This window comes from Oncorhynchus gorbuscha, linkage group LG13 (assembly GCF_021184085.1).
Source record: "Oncorhynchus gorbuscha isolate QuinsamMale2020 ecotype Even-year linkage group LG13, OgorEven_v1.0, whole genome shotgun sequence".
NCBI lineage: Eukaryota > Metazoa > Chordata > Actinopteri > Salmoniformes > Salmonidae > Oncorhynchus > Oncorhynchus gorbuscha.
In genome coordinates this window covers 80,855,212-80,860,737 of record NC_060185.1, presented here as the reverse complement: position 1 = coordinate 80,860,737, position 5,526 = coordinate 80,855,212, and positions in this window count along the sequence as shown.

The following is a 5,526-nucleotide window of genomic DNA, read 5'->3' as shown; positions in this document are numbered from 1 at the left end:
ATCACCTAATCATGATCTTCAGTTTACAATGCAATTTGATTAATCAGCTGTGTTTGCTAGTGATGGAGAAAAAATGTGACACCAATCAGGCCCTCGAGGACTGGAGTTACCCACCGCTGTTTTAGAGGACAATGACTGAGTAGGTCCACATTATTGACCCATGCTTAAAAGGGGAAAATTCTCTGGAGTATCTACTCAGATAGATAATGTATAGGTCTACCCAGATAGATAATGTATAGGTCTACCCAGATAATGTATAGGTCTACTCAGATTCTGTATAGGTATACTCAGATAGATAATATATAGGTATACTCAGATAATGTATAGGTATACCCAGATAGATAATGTATAGGTATACTCAGATAGATAATGTATAGGTATACTCAGATAGATCATGTATAGGTCTACTCAGATAGATAATGTATATGTCTACTCAAATAGATAAGGTATAGCTCTAATCAGATAGATCATGTTTTGGTCTACTCAGATAGATAATGTATATGTCTACTCAGATAGATAATGTATAGCACTAATCAGATAGATAATGTATATGTCTACTCAGATAGATAATGTATAGGTCTACTCAGATAGATAATGTATAGGTATACTCCAGTGCCAGATGCTGTAGCTAATTTCCCACAAACTCACTAAAACTCTTAGTGGAGAACTCTTGGTTAATAACTTGACAGAGAACATTTTAGAGGACAAATTACAGTGTAGGTCTACATTACTAATCTATGCTAGAGCGGGAACACATGGAGCACATTAGATCCAGCAGCTGTAGTTATATAGAGATCTATGTGGCTCTACTTAAGACCAGAGTAGCTCTATTGAGTACTTTGATCTGTTGTGTGCTAAAATAAGCATCCCTTGATATTAAATGCAACTAGTGAATTGTATGTACAAGACAGTCTACTGCACTGTTGGAGCTAGTAACATAAGCATTTGACTGAACCTGCTAATACACCTCCAAATCTGTGTACGCGAGCAATAAACATAGATTTGATTTGATTCAATAATTCAACTAGGCCTTGGAAAATTTGATCATGGATGTTTTAACTCATTCGGTTATTGTAACTGGGCTTGGATTTTCCATCATGTATGTATGTGTACTGAATTTAAACAGACAGTATCCTTTAAAACTGAGAAGATGCATTAATTTGTAGCTTACTATACTGTAATGCTCAACGTTCAGTTATGGCTGAGGGACAGAATCAAGACCTAAGAACTATGTTATAAAACAGTGATGATGAGTGAGGTGGAGGATTAGTTTGTATGATGTTGGGTTCTGAGAATATGAAATATAGGGTAATGTATCAGGGAAAGCGATCACATGTGGCAGGCATTGATAAGGGGAGAGAGCCAAGGATTAGTGATGAAGGGGGGTCGAGATCAGGTCAGGTCACGTTAAGGGAGAAATAAACGTTTATGGCCCGTATCACTTAGTGTTCTGCCTAGCAGTGAAGATACAATGTTTGTACAGATGTGTAGGGGGAGACTCAGCCTGGGAGGAAGGGTTAAATATAAGTGCTTGTGTGAAAATTATTTTATCTAATGCAGCTGTATTGACCCTCTGGAAAGAATAAACTTGGCTCAGCTTTCATAGTGTCCGTAGAGTTTTCTACTCTGAGAATTAGAACCTAACATTGAACAGAGATTGTTTGACCCTCCTAATGGAGCACAATTGTTTTGGGTGGAGTTTCAAATCCTCCTTCAGAGTCCAATTTCGCGGTAGCTTTTTTTTCTGTCGACTGTGGATGTTTTTTCATCAGCATCCTAAATCTCTTTAATCAAGACGTCTCCGTGACCCCCAGAGCGACATCATCAGCCCCAGACATTGTCTGTGCGTCCCGCCTCCATCAGTCAGGAGGCTCTTCCTCTGCCGTTTCCTCCTTTACTGATAAATCAGCACCATCACACCCACTCGCTACTCTGGCCTTAATGGAGATCGATAATTTAGCTGGTGGCCAACTGTGTTCCAGCAAAGAGAGTAGGCCGGAGAATGAGGTAACACAGAGAGTCATAGACGTGCAGAATCAACACACACATATTTTTGGGATGAATTACTGGAGTTACTAATATAAAGTATATCACTCAGTATTTCTACGACTGATTCCATATATCTTGAGACAGCCATAAGCCTATCTTTAGTGTGCAAGTCAAGGACAATGTCACGTTCGTTGAATGGAGGAGACCAAGGCGCAGCATGATATGAATACATGATACTTTAATAAAGACAGACACTAAACAAACTAATACAAAATAACCGTGAAGCTAAATAAAAAATAAAAATATTTTTAGAAAATAATAATTTATTACATTCAATACCATTCATTCTTTACAACTCATAATTTTCATTCATACTCCAATAATGGTATTTTAATTTAACTAAACAAAAACCCCAAACAAAACCCCTGGGGAGCATCCTACAAACTACCTTTCCCTAATCTATCCCCTTACAAATCTAAATGACACCCAGCCCTAAACCCCCCTTCCACCTCTCCTGGGCAGCATGCTGCCCCCACTTCCTCTCCTCCCTCTTCATCCTCCCCCTGAAATCTCCTTCCACCCTCCTCACTATCCCTTCCACCCCCCAATCTTTCCCGGTCTTCACCATGTTCTGCCTGGCTTCTCACAGCCCCCGTTTAAAGAGACTCATGAGAAGCCAGAGCAGAAACCTGTCCCTATCCGTCCCTCTCGCTCTCCCTACACCCCTCTCTAACCTGGCCCACGTCAATACAAAATCCCCTCTTACTAAACCTATCAACACCCGTGCCCTAGCCCATACTACTCCGGTAAAGGCACAGTCCCAAAAGACATGGCGCACAGTCTCCTCCCTGCCACAAGAGGATCTTGGACAGGTGGGGGATTGCGGCAAACTATGCCGGTACATGATGGAACATACCGGAAAGCACTTGTGGAGGCTCAACCAATTCAGGTCCTTGAGCCTGTTGTCCAGGCCCCGCGCCTGCACTCCCTCCCAGACCACTGCCGAGATGCCCACTACAGGCGCCGGACTCCCTGCCTGTCTGACCTCCTCGTACAGGTGCCTGTGATCTAAACCTACTTGGGCAACTTCAACCTCAGGGTGCGCACGCAGCTACTTGGCCGCATGGCCAAAGTGCCACGGCAGCTGTTCCGCCCGAGGACCCGTGTTAGACCACACCATTACGCTTCTCGCCTGATACGAGAAGAACACCCGCAGGAGGTAACCGGACGGGTGTATCACTGGATGAGCAAGCTAAGTTAACAAGAAAGAAACAAAAATTGTGTCCAGCTTGAGGGGGAAATGTGGTACCCCCTACCTCCCTCCCCGATGGGACAGAGCATGCGTGCCCTGGCGACCCACTCGTACCTGCCACCCCACATGAACTGAAACACAAGCCTCACTAGAGGCCTCCTCAGACAAGCCGGCAATGGGTAGATGTACGCCAAATACAAAAGAGACGGCAACACATCCACCTTTAGGACCAGGACCTTGTCCATAAAAGACAAAGACCTAGCCTTCCACATCGCTAGCTTCCTCTGTACCACTGCGATACCCATGTTCCAGTTCAGCGTTGCTGAGCCGGAGGTCTCCAAATGGACCCTGAGAATCCTCAGGGCCACCTCACAGAGAGATAACCCCCCGGGCACATCGGTCCTACCGCAGCATCTTCCGAAAAACTTAACGGAAGACTTTGCATGGTTCAGAACCGCTCCAGACGCTCGGGTGAAATCCCCAATGATGGCAAGGGACCTTGTCAGGCACGAGTCCTTGCACAGCAGCAAGGAAGTGTCGTTGGCGTACTGCGTCATCTTAACACGCAGCCCACCACTTCCAGGGATCAACAAGCCTTCCACCCCTGTGTCTGCCCTAATGGCAGCCCCCAGAGGCTCCATGTACAGAATGAAGAGGAGAGCCGAGAGTGGGCACCCCTGCCTGACCCCAGACGAGAGGTCAAAAACGTCACCAAAGTGACTATTTACACTAACTCGGCACCCCGCTCCGACATATAATGTACAGATCTATCCTATGAACTTCTCCCCAAATCCTAATCGACCTAACACTCTGAATAGAAAATATCTATTCACACGATCAAAGGCTTTCGTCTGATCTAGCGCTGCTACCATTAAAGGCAGGCCTCTATCTTCAACCCAAGCGATGGAGTCCCTGATTAACTGTAGGTTCCATCTAATAGAGCGGCCCTCTACCCCGCACGTCTGATCCTCATGGGCGACGTAGGGAAGGGCTGTGCGCAACTGGTCTGCTAAAACCTTTGCAAGTAGCTTGTAATCTACGCACAGCATGGTCAACGGCCGCCAGTTGCCAAGGTCTGTTACTTCCCCCTTCTTATATAGAAGTGACAGCACACCAACAGCCATTGATCCCCCGGGACCCCCGTCTCAAGGATGGCCTTCAAGACTTCGAGGACCACTGGTCCAAGTATACCCCAAAACTTGAGATAAAACTCAGCCGGCAGCCCATCCATCCCAGGCACCTTCCCTTTTCCCATCCTCCTAAGAGCGCTCTCAACCTCTTCTAGTGAGATCTGGGCCTCCATCACTTCTCTAATGTCCTCCGGCAACCGCCTGGACAAGTGTTCTAAAAACACATTTCCCTGCTCTACATCTATTTCCCTTTCCTTAAATAAACCTTGGAAATGGTCAGTTATCACCCTGACCATTTCCTTTGGTTTTCTAACTATACTACCATTTTCTTCCCTAACGCCATGCATTACCTTCCTACTCTGTCTGGCCCTAACCGACTTAAAGAACATAGCGGAACAAGTCTCATTGTGTTCTAGAAAGCCAATATGCGCACGCTCCAGGAAAGCTCGAGCCTGCAGCTCCCTAAGCTGCGCCTTTAGGGTTGCGGATCTTTCCCAGTCAAACTACCTGCCGAGGTTGCCTGCCTCGTACTCGAGTTCGATTAACCTTTGGATACGATCCACCTCCCTCCTCTCCTCCCTTTTTTTCCTCTTGCAATACCCTATTATAAAAGCCCTAATACTCACCTTAACTAATTCCCACCACTCTAACACCCCCTCGCGCATGGAGAAAAGAAACCAAAAAACGTGTCAACAAAAGCCTGCTCCTCCAGCACATCCCGATCTAACTTCCAGTACCCCCTACCGAAGAGGCAGACTGCCGACCCCACCTGCAGGAGCACCCCGTCGTGATCTGAAAAGAAAACAGGCAACAGCCGCCCAAATAACTTAGCCAAAGACCTGGATACAAAAATATAGTCGAGCCTCCGCGCAACCCCCCTGGAGTTGCGGCATGTAGGACCGGCCATTTTCGGAGTAGTGTGCAGGCCACCATCAACCAGACCATGGCAAGCCAGTAGCCCGGTGATGGCGCCTGCACTGCTATCCCCCTATCACTAATTTCCTATTTGTGGCGCACAGGGGCGCCAGAAAGTCCACTGTCTGCCGCCACCTGTGGCCCATACACCACCACTAATCTAAATTTACAATCCCTTATCGTGACATCCACCCCCATATCCCTCCCCTGCATTACCACAAAAGAACCCTCCACTTTTAC